The sequence below is a fragment of the Aedes albopictus genome, chromosome 1 (genome assembly GCF_035046485.1).
Source record: "Aedes albopictus strain Foshan chromosome 1, AalbF5, whole genome shotgun sequence".
NCBI lineage: Eukaryota > Metazoa > Arthropoda > Insecta > Diptera > Culicidae > Aedes > Aedes albopictus.
In genome coordinates this window covers 70,531,633-70,549,966 of record NC_085136.1, presented here as the reverse complement: position 1 = coordinate 70,549,966, position 18,334 = coordinate 70,531,633, and the positions used below count along the sequence as shown (strand labels likewise).

Below are 18,334 nucleotides of genomic sequence, written 5' to 3'. Positions count from 1 at the left end.
TGGAAGTTCAGGGGCACCCCTGAAGGAAGTCTAGGAGGAGTCCACGAATAAATTACAGCAGAAATCCCTGCAGGGATTCCAGGGAAATGCTCGAAGGAATTCCGGTAGGAATATCCACAGGGTTTGCAGGCGGAATTCTCGACAGATTTTCAGCGGATAATTCCGGTTAGGGGGAACGATTTGCAGGAGGTATTCTCTTAAGAATTCCAGAAAGAAATCCTTGAAGAATCCTTGTAGAAACTCCATGAAAGATGCCTGAAGAACATCCCTCAAGAATATCCTGGGAGTATGCCTGATTATAATCCTAAGGGAATTATTGAAGGAACTCCCACAAGATTCCCTGAAGGAACTCCTGTAGGAATTCCTGAATGAGCTTCTGGAGAAATCTCTGATGTAACTCCTGAAAGCATCCGTGGGTCTTACTGAAAAAATCTCAATCTCAATCTACAATCTGAAAGAACCCCAGGAGCGATCCCTGGAAGAACTTCTGGAAGAATTCCTAAAGGAACTTCTCGAAAAATCCTCAGAGGATATCCTGAAGAAATCTTGGAAAGAAATCTTATATTGGAATCGCTGAATAAACTTCTGGGGTAATCCTTGGATCTCCGTATAAGATTCTCTGAAGGAACTTCTGTAATGATTTCTGAAGAAACTTCTGTAGGAATCCCTGAAGAAATTCAGCAGGAATCTCAAGAAACATATGCAAGAATCTCTGAAACTCCTGGAGAAATCTCTGATGGAACGCCTGGAAAGAACTGCTGATGGAATTTCTAATAGTACATCAGAAGGAATCCCTGTAGGAACTCCTAGACTGATTTCTTAAGACATCTTGCAGGAATTCCTGAAGAAACTTCTCACGGGATTCTTGATGGATCTTCAGGGAGCATTTATGAATCCTCCTGGACAAATATTTAAAGGGACTTCTGAATGGATACCTGAACGAACTGTCGTTGAAATAGCTTAGGGAATTTCTGAAGGAATTCCTAATGAACACATGGAGGCATTCCTGAATCATCCTGGAGCTATTAGGGAGACCTCCGAGCTAGCTCCTGGAGAGATCACCGAAAGAACTTCTGGAGCAATCCTTGATGAACTCCTGAAAGAGTCTCTGCAATTTTTTCTTGAGGTATCCCGAAATAATTCCAAGAGGGATTCCAGGAGGGATTCTTGAACAAATTCCAGGAATTTCTGATGGATCTCCTTTGAGGAAACTCCTGGGCTAGATCCTAGAGAAATTACTGTAGGAATTCCTGAAGGAACTTCTGAAGGGATTCATGGAGGGACTCTCAAACTAATGAAAAAAAAATCATCCTGGAGGCATACCTGAAGATTTTTCTGGAGAAATCCCAGGTGGATCTCCAGGAGGCATCACTGAATCCTTCTGGAAGATTCTCTGAAGAAACTTATGGAAAGATGTGAATGTGTGTTCTAAGAGTTGAGAAATCAATTATTGTAATCAAACTCTTATGATAGTGATCGTGAGATTTTTTATCTCAACTTTATATAAACTTAATTTTGTTCGTGCACTGATCACCGGCGCGAAAACTGAAAATCGACGGCGTGACAAACAGCGGCGTATGGCGCGCCGCCGATACCTCGGTCGGCGTCGGCCTGGGACAAAAAGTGTCGGCGGCGGCGGCGTGGCGCGGCGGCGCACACATCTAAATGGAACGTGATCTTTGTCGGCTGCGAAAAATTCCGGGGCACCTAGGTCAACGCAGATGTGTACATTCTTCGTACGGCTGAATTCTAGATGGAGTTATCATCTAGATTTTATGTCGTCTGAACGGCGGAATCATTCTTGGCATTGTCTTGACAGGGCTGGCTCTTGAAACCATTAATCTTTTGACTGGTTTGAATAACTTTCCTGTCGCACCTTGTCTGATAGTCCATCTGGGAGTACATCTACGCTGATAATTTGTTTGGATACAGCTAGTACCATTTCTGCAAATAGACCGCGAACACCAAAGCACATGTCCATGTACTTCTTTCGCCACTCGTTTAGCCGTCCGACCAATGGCAAGTGCAGTCGATGTCGTAATTATAAAAATTCGCTTCATTTCGGTTGGATTTCCAGTCGCAATATTGCATCCAGTGAAATTCGCCTGGCATTCCAAATTCAATGAGCTGGACCGACGGTTTCTGCGTCAGCGGTAACGTTGTTCTGGATGACATAATTTATATTCCATTTCCAGTAATAACTTCAAATCCGATCCTCGTGGCCAATATGTGGAGGGTTCGATCTTTATTATTTGACAGTTTGACTAAAACTACTCTAACCAAATGGCTGGCCTACTTAGTAGTTGCTAAACTACCACAATGTAAAAATAGGGTTTTCATCATTTGCAAGCCTCCGGCCAAGGCAATGTAAACTATTGACTATCACAGGAACACATAATGCTTGCGTTTGCACTACGCATGAAAATGTCAATTTAATTCTTGATTTAATTCTACATCTTAAAACAATACAATGTCTTGAATGATCTAAAAACATTAACGAATAGATTACTTTGCGAAAATAAGACAACTCATTGTTATCTACGAAGATGTAAAAACTGCCCAGATACCTCAGTTTTAGAAGACAGTTTATTGAAACAACTGAAAGAAAACTTTGTTGAAAAGCTTTCATTCGAACAATGGGTTACCACTGACAGATGTGATTTAGAAACTATTGTAAAGCACTTTGTTACATTTTTCAGCTCAAAATTAGAAAGTTTGATTCCGCATGATTTTGTAAAAACCGAACAATCCAATTTTTTGAAAACTACAAAACAAAACTTGCAAGATGGTGAATTTTTAGCTATTTGTGACTTTTCTTCACAGAAACGACTGGTACGACGGCGAATGTGAACAGTTGAAAAACGAGAAGAATGCAGCATGGGCGAGAATACTGCAACACCGTACGAGAGCGAATGAGGCACGTTACAAACAGGCGCGGAACAGGCAGAACTCAGTCTTCCGGATGAAGAAGCGCCAGCAGGAAGAACGAGATCGCGAAGCGATGGAAGAGCTGTACCGCGGTAAGGACACACGAAAGTTCTACGAGAAGCTGAACCGCTCGCGCAGAGGCTTTGTGCCACAAGCCGACATGTGCCGAGATAATCACGGTAATATTCTCACGAGCGAGCGTGAGGTGGTCGAGAGGTGGCGGCAGCATTACGATGAACACCTCAATGGCGACGTTGCAAGTACCGAAGGTGGCGTGGTAACAGATCTTGGAGTATGTGCACAGGACGAAAGACTTCCGGCCCCGGACCTTCAAGAGATTGAGGAGGAGGTTGGCCGGTTGAAAAACAACAAAGCCGCTGGAGCAGATCAACTACCATGCGAGCTTCTAAAAAACGGTGGAGAAGCACTGGTGAGAGCACTACACTGGGTCATTACCAAGATTTGGGAGGAGGAAGTATTACCGGAGGAATGGATGGAAGGTATCGTGTGTCCCATCTACAAAAAGGGCGACAAGTTGGATTGCGGAAACTACCGCGCGATCACACTACTGAGCGCTGCCTACAAGATACTCTCCCAAATTTTATGCCGCCGTCTATCACCGATTGCAAGAGAGTTCGTGGGGCAATATCAGGCTGGATTCATGGGTGAACGCGTTACAACGGACCAGATGTTCGCCATCCGCCAGGTGTTGCAGAAATGCCGCGAATACAACGTGCCCACACATCACTTGTTCATCGATTTCAAATCGGCGTATGATACAATCGATCGAGAACAGCTATGGCAGATTATGCACGAATACGGATTCCCGGATAAACTGATACGGTTGATCAAGGCGACGATGGATCGAGTGATGTGCGTAGTTCGAGTATCAGGGACAATTTCGAGTCCCTTCGAATCTCGCAGAGGGTTACGGCAAGGTGATGGTCTTTCGTGCTTGCTGTTCAACATTGCTTTGGAGGGTGTAATAAGAAGAGCGGGGATAAACACGAGTGGGACGATTTTCACGAAGTCCGTTCAGCTGCTTGGTTTCGCCGATGATATTGATATTATTGCTCGTAAATTTGAGACGATGGCGGAAACGTACATCCGATTAAAGAGTGAAGCCAGGCGAATCGGATTAGTCATTAATGTGTCGAAGACAAAGTACATGATGGCAAAGGGCTCCAGAGAGGAATCACCGCGCCCGCCACCCCGAATTCATATCGACGGTGATGAAATCGAGGCGGTTGAAGAATTCGTGTACTTGGGCTCACTGGTGACCGACGACAACGACACCAGCAGAGAAATTCAGAGGCGCATTGTGGCAGGAAATCGTGCCTACTTTGGACTCCGCAGAACTCTACGATCGAATAAAGTTCGCCGTAACACGAAGTTAACCATCTACAAAACGTTGATTAGACCGGTCGTCCTCTATGGGCACGAAACATGGACCTTACGTGCAGAGGACCAAGGCGCCCTTGGAGTTTTCGAACGGAAGGTGTTGCGTACCATCTACGGCGGAGTGCAGATGGAAGACGGGACTTGGAGAAGGCGAATGAACCACGAGCTGCATCAGCTGCTGGGAGAACCAACCACCGTCCATGCCACGAAAATCGGGAGGCTACGGTGGGTGGGTCACGTCATCAAGATGTCGGATAGCAACCCGACTAAAATGGTTCTCGAGAGTCATCCGACCGGTACAAGAAGACGTGGAGCGCAGCGAGCTAGGTGGGTCGACCAAGTGGAGGACGATCTGCGGACCCTACGCAGAGTGCGGAACTGGAGACAAACAGCCATGGACCGAGTGGAATGGAGGCGGCTACTATGTACAGCAGAGGCCACTCCGGCCTTAGCCTGACCGGTAAGGTAAGTAAGACTTTTCTGAAAATTACAGCTTCGTTTTGCAGGATGAAGTTCAATCACACCATTGGAACGTGCAACAGGCCACAATCCATCCTTTCGTAATATATTATGTATACTGAAAATATGCAAATTAAACATTTTAGCTTCATTATAATTTCAGAAGAACTAAGACATGATTCAGTCGCTGTTAATTTGTTTATTGATAAAATGATAAACTTTTTACAAATTGATCAAAATAAAAACATGAAAAAAAAATATTTTATGTCAGATGGTGCTGCTTCACAGTATAAAAACCGAAAAAACTTTTCGATATTGTTAAGAAAGTTGTGTAAACAATAATTTGATAAAAATACAGGAATAAAAATAAACTGATGTACAACATATAATGTTATTTTTTATTGCGCACAATCACCATCCCTGAAAAATAAGCCTTATTCGCTCTTTTGAATCTTGCTAATTGAGGAGCTTGCGATATGCAAGAGGTGAATGCACATTTTCAACACAATACACCAAAAACCACTGGAAGAAATCATTGTTCCTGATAGTGGGATTTTGTAACTTGTTTTTGAAAATACTTTTAAGGCAGAAAATTTCACTCAAATCTTTAAGCTGTCAGTATCATTTTAACTCAAAATTTTCCAATCTTTCCGAAAAAAATACTTTTGAAACTGGAGAAACACGGAGTACATCCGAAAAGGGCTAAAACTTATTAAGTTATCAAAAAAATCAATATTAAATTAGTAATATCTTCTAAACGGTGCATCTTAGAAAAATGTTACCGAAGTACTTTTTTCTTGCAAATTTGATGTACTTTCATAAAATTAGGGCGACAAACTTTTTTGACTTTTCTTAATAGCTTTTTTTGAAAACCGTAATTTTTAAAACAATTTTTTTTCATTGTAAAACATTTTTCTCCAGAACAACCCACTGTGCACTAGATAGCATTTTCAGTCAGCTATAATATAAGGATAATTAAAAAAATATTGACATGTCACTTTTGAGGGGAAATCTATATTTTAGTTCAAATCACAAAAACCAAACATTTTTTTTTTTACCATGCATATTTTCTCCATATAGCACCAACAATTGTCTAAAACTTCGCCGAAGACACCAAACCGATCGGACAAACCGTTTTCGAGATACAATTTTTTGAAGATATCATGTGCATTTTTCATAGGCCCTCCTCATAAGTAAGGCTAGATTCAAAATGGCGAACCAAGTATGCAAAACGGCGTTTTTGTTCCCCAAAAACTTGTATGCAAGGTTTCATGCAAATCAAAAAATACAAAAAATAAAAACTGGAAAAATTTCCCACTGGTTCGTGCAATCGCCAACGAAGGTCTTCGTTAATTAGGAAGGCTCGGGCACCACATGGGCACAACAGAGCCGAAATCACTTACCGTCTACCCCCGTTGGTTTGAACGACACCTCATGCAAACCAACGGGGTTCATTATTATTTTAAGAACTTCTAGCAACCCTGTGAGCGACGGAAAACACACTGCTGGCAGCAGTGGCGTTACCAGAAATTGGTAAAGACGGTGCAAATAAATAAATAAATTGTCTCTGGGAGGGGTTTTCCACGGTCAATGATACCTTTTTCGACTTGACATTTACATTTTGTAAACAGTAATGAGCAATTGTAAGGTAATTCATGTATTTTGGACAGGCTGAGGACAACGTTGAAAAAATCGCCCCCTAGCTTTCTTAGAAAGCAATTGATTATTTTGCAAAGTTACCAATACGCTTATAATATGATTGTGCTTTGCGTTCCTAGTGACAAAAATCTTAACGAAAGCATTTTAAGCTGAGAAAATCTCGATTTCCGATCGCCTGTATGAATTGCATTTTGGACACCGAATATATGTTTTGGACACCCTCAGGTATATATAATTTGGACAGGGCAATTATATCAATGTTTAGCCATGAATACTGCTAAATCATGGAAGTAGCATAAATTAACAAATATTTTCTTACAAATAATCAAATTTCTCCGCTTAACAGGCGTCTATTTTGATAACTATTACAGTTTTTGTTAAAATCGAGGAATTATCGCCAGACCCACAGAATACGCCTCCAAGTATGCAATCGCAGTGCATCCCCATGTAGTTCGTCAGATGCAGGCCCCTGGCATGAATGAAATTTATCGTAGCCAACATCTAACTGCCTTATACTCATATTCGTGCAAATTGAAACGAGCGTGTAATCAACAAACGCAGCTTTTGTTTGATGTTGTGAGCCAGACACAAAATCACATTCACAATGCGTGTTTGTTGGGTTGCTTTATTCAACTAATCGCATGCTCCTCTTACCGTACATTAATATTAAAGCAAGTTTGAAGTGTTTTGTGATCATAAGCGGTGGAAAAAATGATTCCAAAAACTGATCAACAATCCAAAATAAACGTTAAACAAAAAATTGTTGATGTTTTCGCATTTGACAGTGGGCGCTATTAATTAGCGCCCAGGACATCCTGTCTACCATGATTCCAATGCATTGATATAGGCCGTGTCAGGGGCCTGGTCAGATGACCAAAATATATTTACAGTAGAAAACTTGTAATGTATTTTGGACACCACCTATTTTAAGCGTTCTAGATGAATGTTAAGAGATTGGCTGCCTAATGCTTCTTTATTGAACATGTTTCAATGCAATAAAGCTTTTAAATTTCTTACAATTATTATTTCAACGATTTTGAGGTGAATATTGTATGTGACTGTGAAGTGTATGTCGTCTTGCATACCTGTGCATTTGAGGGGTTTTAGTGAAATAATTTACATTTTCGGTAATTTTGAAGTAAATTCTTAATTGTTAAGCGAATTTTCAACGGAAGTCATCAGAATAGGGTATATTTGATCAAATAATCGATATTCAGAAGTATCTACTTTTATTAGCTCTCCGGAACAAGGCATACATCGCCATGCATGTCCAAATTATATACATGTCCAAATTATATTTTTTACCCTATTCGTAGTTTAAAAATAGCGGCGCAGATGGAAATTTCTTCGTCGCAAAGTGCTTTATAATGAAAATTGGTTCCACAAATTTTAGCTCGGGAGGGGGGCGGCTGGGGGGGGGGGGGGGTGTTGAGCGGTTAACCCTTAACACCAAACCCCCCCCTCCCCCCCTGGGCCACGCCAGTGGCTGGCAGCCGTATTTGATGTTTTGTTTTGATTCTGCGTTCCGTTTCACACCGTTCCATTAGCAGACGTTTGAACAATTTTTAATTTGAATGATGTGCAGATTAGAGGGGGTCAAATTAAAAAGTGTTCAGATTAGATGCGGTCAAACCAGCGGGGATAGACGCTATACATTTTTGTTTTTACATTTTCCATTTTTTTTTTGCCTCAATATTATGTTAATTGGGGAGCCGAAGTACTCGCGGCTGTTTCAAGGTTAGGCATAACCTCGTTAAAATTGAAAATGAGGGATTTGAGGATCTTAAACTAAGTTATTTGCTAACTTATACAGTATTGTTCCGATTTTATCACGCCCCTTTTCAAAACTGCTTTTAAATATTCTACAAAATCCATACGCATTTTCAATGTTTTCAATTATGCAAACTGTGCCTTTAACATTCATCATGAAGAAGATGGGAAACACTTGCTTTCAAATTTAAGTGCAAATTAATGAAAATGAAGGAGTGACGCGCGGAGGACGTGATAAAATCGGAAGATCACTGTACTCAAAACATTGATGGGGCAGATTGTCCTGATATCGTCGGTTTCCTGCAATAGGGGCACAACTCAAAAAATGTGAATTTTCAGAATAAGCGTTTGAAAATTGGCAATCATGAAGCACATCCTGCAAATTCACTTATTTCTCTCATCATTTGACAAAAGTAAACAAATTTTGATTGTTGTATCATTGAAAGGGGCTGAAGGACTATCTGTTTCATGAATTTTTGACAACTATTTTTCAACGACTATTGAAAAAGTTGACTGATTTTGAGTTGTGCCCTTACTGCGGAAAATTGGTGAAAATGCCCAAATCTCGCGTTTCACAACGAATTTTGGAACGGGTCTTTGTGAGATGAAATTTCACATAGTTTTTCATCATTTGCCATCAAAATCTCAAAAATGACAAATTTTGAGTTGTGCCCCTATTGCAGGAAACCGACGATATGTAACGGAATCAAAAAGTTAGGACTTTTTTCGGTAGACAACGACAAAGAGAAAACAAATGGAAGAGAGACGATGAAAGACTGGAGACGAACATCTGAATCAAATGGTGGACAACGAAAACAAGGAACATACAACAATCAAATTCTGACATCAACACGTTTCTCCAAATCAAGGCCAACACTTCTCTCTGTTTTCCTTGGATCCGGAGAATTTCGTACAACTCAGATCTGACCTCACGATGCTCCGCGCATCCTCACACCACATGCTCAATTATTCAATACACGATATGACAATTCTCAGGTCACAATATCAATTCCGCATGAGCATTGGCGTATCTAGGATTTTTTCCTAGGGGGTGCCTGGCGGGTGCCAGTTTCAGTGGGTTCCAGGTTGTTTTGCTTTTTTTTTTTTGTAAAAAGAAATACCGATCCATCCTCAATTTCTTAGTATAATGAAAAATTAAACGCGCTATATTTTAAAGAACGGTTTTTTTTTAATCCGAGCCGTTATACTGATCTAACACTCTCCCCGCCATGTAAGGTTTGAGAACTTGATAACTTGATTACGTATAATAAATGGAATTTGTATTTTCAGTTTGAACTTTACAATCATCACAACCCATTTGTTTTGCGGATTGAATACTTTGATTAAGAATACATTTTAGAGCAATTATTAGAAGTGTAAATCTCGGAAACTATGAAATATCTACAAATTTGCGTGTAACTTGTATTCGTCGTGACATCCTCTTTGTTTCATTGCATGATAACAACCCTTATAAAATAGTTTTCAAGAACAATTGTAAGAGTCTTTTTTTTCTCCCCTGTTGTGGAAATTAAGCCACTGCGTTCAATAAGCTGAACTTTTGTAGCATTGTAAGAGTTATAAATACTTGAAATTGCAAAATCAGGATGCATATTTGCATTTTTGGTCTGACCACAACATTAATAGCGAACTTCGATTTTTCTCTTCGGGACTCTGATTCTATGCTATAGTATAATAAAGAAATTTGGGTTTTCGGCAAAACATTGTTTCGGTAATTCCTCAGGGTATGTTCCCGGCAATTTATTTGGAAATTATTTTGCAATTAACTTTAATTAAGGCTATTTTAATTTCTCAGAAATTCCTTTGAATTTGGCTAATTTCTTCGAATTTATTTGATAATATGTCTGGAATTTGATACTAAACATCTTTTACGCATCCTTTGGAAATTTCTTTGGCAATTCCACTAGGAGTTTATTTGGCTTTTTTTTTATTTCATTGGCACATTTATTGAAATGTTCGCTCGGGAGTTCCTTCGCCAATTTTTCAGTAGTCTTTCAAGCGATGTTTTGTTAATGTCAGCAATTCAATTGATATTTGCTTTGTAAAATTCTTCAATTTCTCTGTATAGGCAATTCCTTTAGGAATTCTTTTAGTGAAGCCTTTGGTGATTCATTCGACATTAACTCTGGGAACTTCCTCACATTTTTTTTTTGGAAATGTCTTCAGCAAGTCATTCTACTTGTTTTTCGGATTTTCGTCGTTTTTTTTGGACTTCCATTATCTGTGGTATTAGCTATCTCTTCACCAATTCCTTCGAAAACTTCTTCGGAAGTTTTTTTTCATAAATAGCTTCTATAATTTAAATAAAAATTCCTTAGGCAATTTCTTCTAGATTTCTTCAGTAATTATGTAAGGAATTCCTGCAGCAGATGATTTCGGAACACCTTCGGCAATTCCGATGTTCTTGCATTGAATATTTATTTGGGAATTTATCAGCGAATCCTTTGGAAATCATGGAAACTTCTATTATTACATTAGGAATTTCTTCAGTAGTTCCTTTGGAAATGGATTCGGCAATTTTCTAAGAGATATCCTTTGGGAATTTCTTTGAAAAAAATCTCTGGCGGTTCTTTAAAGATTCTGTCACTGCAATTATTTTGGGAATTCTTTCTAAATTTTCTTCAGAAATTCCTTTAATGATTTCGAAAAATTCTTTGAGAATTTCTTCGAATTTTTTTTATGAATGTTTGTGAAATTTTTTATAGAATATTTTTTGGAAATTTATATTGAAATTGGATTCGGCCAATTTCTTTAAAAAGCTTTACTATTTTCATTAGGAATTCCTCTGGCAGTTCTTATATGAATTCTTTTGGTAACTACTTTGAAAGCTCAAAGGTAATTTTGATGGTTTTTTCCCGGCAATTTCTTTGGGGATTTATCAGGAAATTTTTCGTGAATTTCATAGGATTTCTGAATTTCCGGAAGCAATATATTTAAATATAATTAAATCATAAAGAATTACAAAAGTAATCACGATAAAATTTCCTGAAAAATTTGCAAAATAACTGAAAAAGAAATTGCTAAAATAATTACGGAAGAATAGCCATTGAAATATAGAAAAAAAATCCAAATAAATTGCCCAAACCTAAAACAACGTAACTAGTTAAATATCAGTTTCTTAAACTAAGGTTTGCTTAAGAGCGGTTTGTTCCTCTACTATACAGCTAAAATGTTAGTTGGGTTCCAATGAAACCACCGAAAAAATAAAAAATAAATAAAAAGAACAATAATGCCGAAGGAACCCTCAAAGAAATGGCCATACTGCGGTTTAGCAAATACGGAGTCGTGTCGTGTGTTCTCGAATCCCACCAGAACGCAATTCTTTTTCCACAAATTCATCCTTCATTTTGTCAATTAGCAACATTCTGTGCCTTCAAATTAATTACAAGTTTTTCCCGTACATTCCTATAGGATTTCACTAGAGGTTTCTCTAGTAATGCCTCCTAGGATATCTCTGGAAATTCTAACTATTCCCAAAATTCGTTTAGGGATTCCTCAACAGATTTCTATTGGGAGTCCTTCAGCTAGAATTATTTAAGGAAGGCCAAGAGGAGTTCCAGGTGTAATACCATGATTAATTTCTAGAGTAATCCATGAATTCTTGGATGATTCTTTAGAAAAATCCCTGGAAGAATCAAAGGCATTTTTGGAAGTATCCTAGAAAAACTGGCTAGAAGAATCCCGGCAAGAATTCCAGAAGTAATCTCTAGAGGGATTCCTGAAGGTATCACAGTAAGAATTTCTGGAGGAGACCTAGGAGGCATTCCTGAAACATCAGAAGCAGCTAGAATCGGTTATGGAATCCTAGGAAATCCCCTGGATGAAATTCAAGAGTAGTTCCTGGAGAAGTCCAACAAGAAATATTTGGAGAAATCCTAGTTTTTTTAGGATTTCCAGGTAGACATACCGAAGGTACTTCTGCAAGACTTCTACAAAGATTGTCTTGAATAATCGCAACAAGTTTTTGAAGGAATCCCTGGATAAATTTTTAGAAGAAACCGTAGAAGAATTCTGGGAGTAAGAATGACTGGAGGAGTCCTAGGAGGAATTGCTGGAAGAACCACAGCAGGAATAGCTTGAGAAATCCAGCTGAAATTCCTGGATGTAAGCCAAGAGGAGTTCCTGTAGGAGTTCCATGGGAATTTATGAGAGAATCCGTTTGGATAAAAAATCCTGGAGGAATCACCGGAGAGTTTCTGAAGAAATCAGGAAAAATCTCAGGAGGTATTCTTAGAAGGATTCTGGGATGTATCACTGTAGAAACCTCAGCTGAAATCCTAGAAGGAATTGCTGGAGGAAACTGAACAGAAATTTCTAGAGAAATCCCTTCAGGAATGCCGGGGGGAATCCAAAGGGAAAATCCTTGGAATACCTAGAGAAGTCCCTGCAAGAACCGGTAGAGGTATTCTGGAAGAATCTATAGAGAAGGCCCTGAAGGAATCGCAGGAGGATTTTCGGAAAGAATCTCAGGAAGAATTCCAGCCATAATACTAGGATAAATTCGTATAGGAATCACTAGGAAGAATTTCTGGAGAAATTGATGGAAGAATCACAGGAGGAGTTGTTTGGGGTATTCTTGGAGGAAGGCCAAAAAGAAATTCTGCAGCAATTCCATGATGATTTTCTGGAGAAATCTTTGGATACAATCTCTGGAGGACTTCCTGGATGAGTTCTTGGAGAAATCCCTGGTGGAGCAACTAAAGGAATTTCTGCAAGAATTCCAGGAAGATTGCCTGGAAAGGTCTCAGCAAAAAAAAGTCAGGAGAAAGCTCTAGAAGAATCCGTAGCATAATTTCAGAAGTACCACAGTTAGAATTTCTGGAGGAAGAATAGCGGGAAGAACCGCATGAATTGCTTGAGCAGTCACAGCTGGAAAATCTGGAGGAATTCTTAGAATTCCGGGAGCTATCATAGAAGTAATTTCTAGAGAAATCCTAGAATCAGCAATGCCAGGGGTATCTTATGAGAAGATCCTCTAACAAATGCCTGGAGGTATACCTACAGTACTCCTTGAAAGAATCGGTAGAAGTATACTGGTGGAATCCCTGATGGAATCGCAGGAAGAATTTCTAGAGGAATCTCAGTAATATTTCCCGAAAGAATTGCAGCAAGTAAGTATGCCCAGAAAAATCCCTAGAAGTATTTCTAAAGAAGTCCTAATGGGAATTGCTTGAAGAATTCCAGTTGAAATTCATGGAGGAATTTTTGGGGAAATCCCCTGTGGAATTTCTTGAAGAACCTCTGTAGAAAGTCCTGAATATATCCTTGAAGAAATGTATGGAAGAATCAATAAAGGGATTTTATATAAAAATCTCAGGGAGATCTTCCGGAAGAATTTTCCAAGTAGAATTCCAGAACGTACCACAGTGAGAGTTTTTAGAGGAGGAGAGACATTGCTGGAAGAATCGCAGCAGGAGTTGCTTGAGGAATCCTAGCCAAAATTCACGGAGGAAGGCCAATATAAGCGCCTGGAGGAATTCCATGAGAATTTTTTGGAAGAGCCTCTGAATGAAATCTCTGAAAGAATTCCTGGAAGAATCACCGGAGGAACTTCTGAAAGGATCCCAGGAAGATTGCTTGAATAATTCCATCAGAAATTCTTAAAGAAATCCCAATAGAAATTTTTAGAGGAATCCCTAGAAGAATTCCGAGAAGAATCATAGTAAGAATTTTCAAAGAAATCCTAGCAGAATTTGCTGGATCAATCTCTGCAGAAATTTCTAGTATGTACAACCCCATCAGGACTGCCTGGAGTATCCTAATTCCTAAGGGAAGTTTATTGCAGAAATATCGGGACGAATCCATAAAGGAAGCCTAGAGAAATCACTGTATGAATAGATAGAGGTAGGAATCTATGGAGAAGTCTGTTGATTATTCTTACCAATATCCAAAAACGCCAAAATCTGTGCCAAAACGTACAACAGTTATATAAGTAATTCCGGGTGTGCTTAAGTTTTGTTCAAATGTGCCATTAATAAATATTGGAATTATTGTGTGAAGTTTAAAATTTGAGGTGACTGTCAAGGAAAAACTCTAGGGGGTACCAAATTTGTTCTAGGGGGTGCCAGGCACCCCTGGAGCCCCCCCTAGCTACGCCAATGCGCATGAGTAAGACAAAGATGGCCTTGGTTTTTGTCCTTTTTACTTCGGAGATTCCTAAAGAGATTCTGTTCCTGAGATTCATCCAGGAGATACTTCCGTGTTTCTTCCAGACATTTTTGCTGGGATTTCTCCTCTAGGAATTCCATCCCGAATTTTCCTTAAAGTTTCTTTTGGAATGTCTTCAGAAGTTTTTGTTTCACTTCCAGAAGGTATTCCTGAGAATTCCTGCAATTTTACCCAAGATTTCTTTCGGGATTCTTCCAAGCGTTCCTTCGGGGATTGCTTCAGGAATTTGTTCCGAGATTTCTCCAGAAACTTCTTCCAAAATTCCGTCAGGGATTCCTTCCAGGAAATCTATGCGAGATTACTCCCAGAGTTCCTTCTGGGATTTCTTCAGGAATTCTTTGTGAAATCTTTCCAAGAATCCTAAGTACAAGAACATCTTTCAGTATTCCTCCAATAACTTCTCCGGGATTCTTTCAGAAACTAACTACTTCTAGAAATGCTTCCAGAATTTCTTCCTAGATTTCTACGGTAATTCCACCGGGAACTTCTTCCGGGGTTCCTCCAAGAATCTCTTCCAGGATTGCTCAAGGAACTACTTTCTGGATTCTTTCTGGAGCTCCTTTTTTTCTGGGTTCCTGCTAGGAATTGCTCAAGGAACTACTTTCTGGATTTCTTCGGGAACCTCTTCCGGAATAAATCTAGGAACTTTTTTCTGGATCCTTTCAAGAGCTTCGTTTGGAATTCCTGCAGTTCCTTCTGGATTTCCTCCGGAAGTTCATTCTGGAATTCGTTCAGATGTTCCTAATGGGAATCCTCCAGAAATGTATTAGGGAGTATTTTGATAAATTCCTTCTGCAGTTTTTGTTTATGGATTACATGAAGTTCCTGGTGTCCGGCCATTTGGCCGAATGCCGTTTGGCCGAATGCCATATAGGTGATAGGGTCGTTTGGCCGAATGCCGTTTGGCCGTTATGATCAAATTAACTAAGAGGCGAGGACATACTCCGGGTAACATATATGACCAATATGACCATCAGAAATATTTCCTCGTTTAAGTCATAGGCTATTCTTTGTAATTTTACCTTGAAGGGATCAGTTGGCGATGAAACTTCGTCGGTGATGAAACTGCGAACATTTTTTGTCAGAAATTTTTCGTTTTTTCGAGCCAATCGACGTTCGGCCAAATGACCAAGAACCCCTGGAGGATCCCCGGAAGTCCATGAGAAATTCCTTTGCCAGAAGGAATCTCAGAAGAAACGCCTGGAAGGACGTCAGAGGTAACATCAGGAGGAAGCCAACCCCAAAAAGAATCTCAGATAGAGATACCTATACCTGAGACATCACAGTAGGAAATCCTAGAGGTATCCTAGAAAACAATTGTGGAGAAACCATGAAAGGAGTTCTTGGAGAATCTCAGGAAAAATTGCGTGGGTAATTGCTGTTGGAAATCGACTGTAATCTTGACTCTATAGATTTTTTTTATTTGTATTAACGAGATTTTTAGCCCTAGGCTAGTTCATCTCGGGAACGACTCTATAGATTAATGGCTGCGCGGTGAATAATAAAACTCGTATTTTGAAGTCTAAGACTGCGTAGCCGTTAATCTATAGAGTTGCGTGGGCGACCAAGTGATGAAGTAGAGGTTGAATTACTCCAAAATAAATGAGCAAATTGTGATATGACGTGAGTTGTTTTTGTGTACTACAGTGCGAAGATTTCCTGGCCGCGAATAAATGAGGTTGTTTCAGGTAGTGTCAGGAATGCTCTCATCTGAGCCAGCCGGCAGTTACAGATTACAGCTAAGGTAGATAACTCAGGGATCGTTTCCGGAACTCTTCAAGAAATTTCTTCCGAAATTCTTTCAGGAATTTATTCCGAGACTCCAGAAACTCTTTCTGAGATTTCTTCAGGAGTTCTTTTTGGGAGTCTTCTAGGAGCTAGTTCTCTAGGACTCCTCCAGGAGTTTCTTCAAATATTCCTTAGAATCCAGGATTCCTGCAGGCACACCTTCAAGGATTTTTTTCTAGAAATTCCTTCCGAAATTTCTTTAAAAATCCATCCTGAGATTCTTTCGGAAGTTCCAAGATTCTTCAAAGAATTTGTATTGAGTATTGAGCCTTTAAATTCATTCCAGGATTCCTCCAGAACTTCGTGCCTAAATTCCTACCGAAATTTGTTCTGAGAGCTTGGAGATTCCCCCAAAAATTCTTCTTGGAAGTTAAGGGATTCCTCCACGAGCTTCGGGATACCTCCAGGAATACCTTCTGGTGAAGAATCTTTTGGAAGTCCTAGAAAGAACTTCTGGAGAAATCCCAGATAGGATTCTCAGTAGAAGGAAGAAGAACTCCCAGAAGGAGTCCCAGAAGGAACATTTACAGGAATGGGAGAAGGAACTCATGTAGGAATCATAGATGGAACTTTTTGTCAATCTCAGTAAAAAAAAAATCCAGAAGGACTCCCAGGAGAAACTCCGAGAGGAATCCTAAATGGAACATCTCCAGAGCTCCTGCAGAAACTTCAAAAGGAGAAATCCCTAAAAAAATCCAAGAAGAAGCTGCTTGAGAAAACTTCGATGGAACTACTCCAGGAGTTCAAGAAGGAACTCCAAAAGGAATCCCACAAAGAACTTCTGAAGGAATCTGAAATTACAGGATTCTAAAAATAACTCCCTGACAATCCCAGAAGGATTTCTTTCTTTAAAAAACTCTTTTTTCTTTTCCTTCATGATTCTCTTCATATTTTGATCCAAAATTCTTTCAATAATTTTTCTTTTTCATTTCTCCGATAATTTCTTTCTGGAGTTCTTTTGGTGTTCTTTCTGTTACTGTTTCAGCAGTCGCTGCTGAGATTCCTCAAACAGTTCTTTCAGGGATTCCTTCTGTTGAGATTCTGCAAAAATTCCTTCACGGGTTGTTCAAGTAGTTCATTGTGAAATTCCTCAGATACCTGGGATTCCATTTTCTTCTAAGGCTAATCGGTAGTTGTTTCTGAGATTTATTCAAGAATTCTGTCTAGGATTCACCCGAAAGTTACTTCGGTGATTCATCAAGTTGCTCCTTATGAGATTCATCGTGGAGCTTCCTTTTAGGAGCTCGGCCTTCAGGAGTTTCTATTGTTATTTCTCTAAGAGTTCAGTCAAGATTTCTGTAGCATTTCTCTTAGAAATCCTTTCGCGATTCCTGCTGGAACTTCCTGTGGAAATTCTTCAGGACCTTTTCCTATGATTCCTCCCATAATTTCTTCTGGATTTTTGATACAGTATTTTCCGAATTCATAAAGGACAGACAGACAGACAGACAGACAGACAGACAGACAGACAGACAGACAGACTTACTTTCGAGCACGTTCCGGCTCATGGCTATTCGTGTGGCGAGCGCGTACAGGACGATATCGTCGGAAGCAGTCTGCATTATCGCCGGGATGGTTCCCATACACATCACCCTGGCAGAGGATGTAGAGTGTTACCGGAGAAGAGGCACTGCAAACGTGAGGAAGACAATCAGAGCGGACTCGTTGGCTAAGTGGCAGCAAGAGTGGAATGACGCGGAGAAGGGTAGATGGACCTACCGGCTTATCCCAGATGTGTCGGTATGGTTGTCCAGAAAACACGGAGATGTGAACTTCTACCTAACACAGTTCTTGTCAGGTCATGGATGCTTCAGACAGTATTTGTATCGATTCGGCCATGCAGAGTCCCCATTCTGTCCAACATGCCCAAACAACGAGGAGACACCGGAGCACGTGATATTCGACTGTCCGCGATTTGAAGAAGTACGTGGCGACATGCTAGCTAGCGCTGCTGGAAATCTGAGTCCCAACAACGTGGTAGAGAGAATGTGTCAGGACGAAACCGTATGGAATGCGGTGAACAGAGCGGTCACGCGGATCATGTCAGCTCTCCAGCGGAGATGGCGAGAAGATCAAGGAGTAGTGGGTCGCCATCGGAGTAGGCTTGATCCACCGCCGGGGACTTGACCGAGTCGTCCGTTGC

The 18,334-nt window shown here is 40.0% G+C and overlaps 1 protein-coding gene across 1 annotated transcript in view; it reads left to right on the top strand.

Annotated features, from left to right (window-relative positions):
- Positions 1-18,334, top strand: part of LOC115269089 (diacylglycerol lipase-alpha) — a 430,920-nt gene that overhangs the window by 27,452 nt on the left and 385,134 nt on the right. The window lies entirely within an intron of this gene.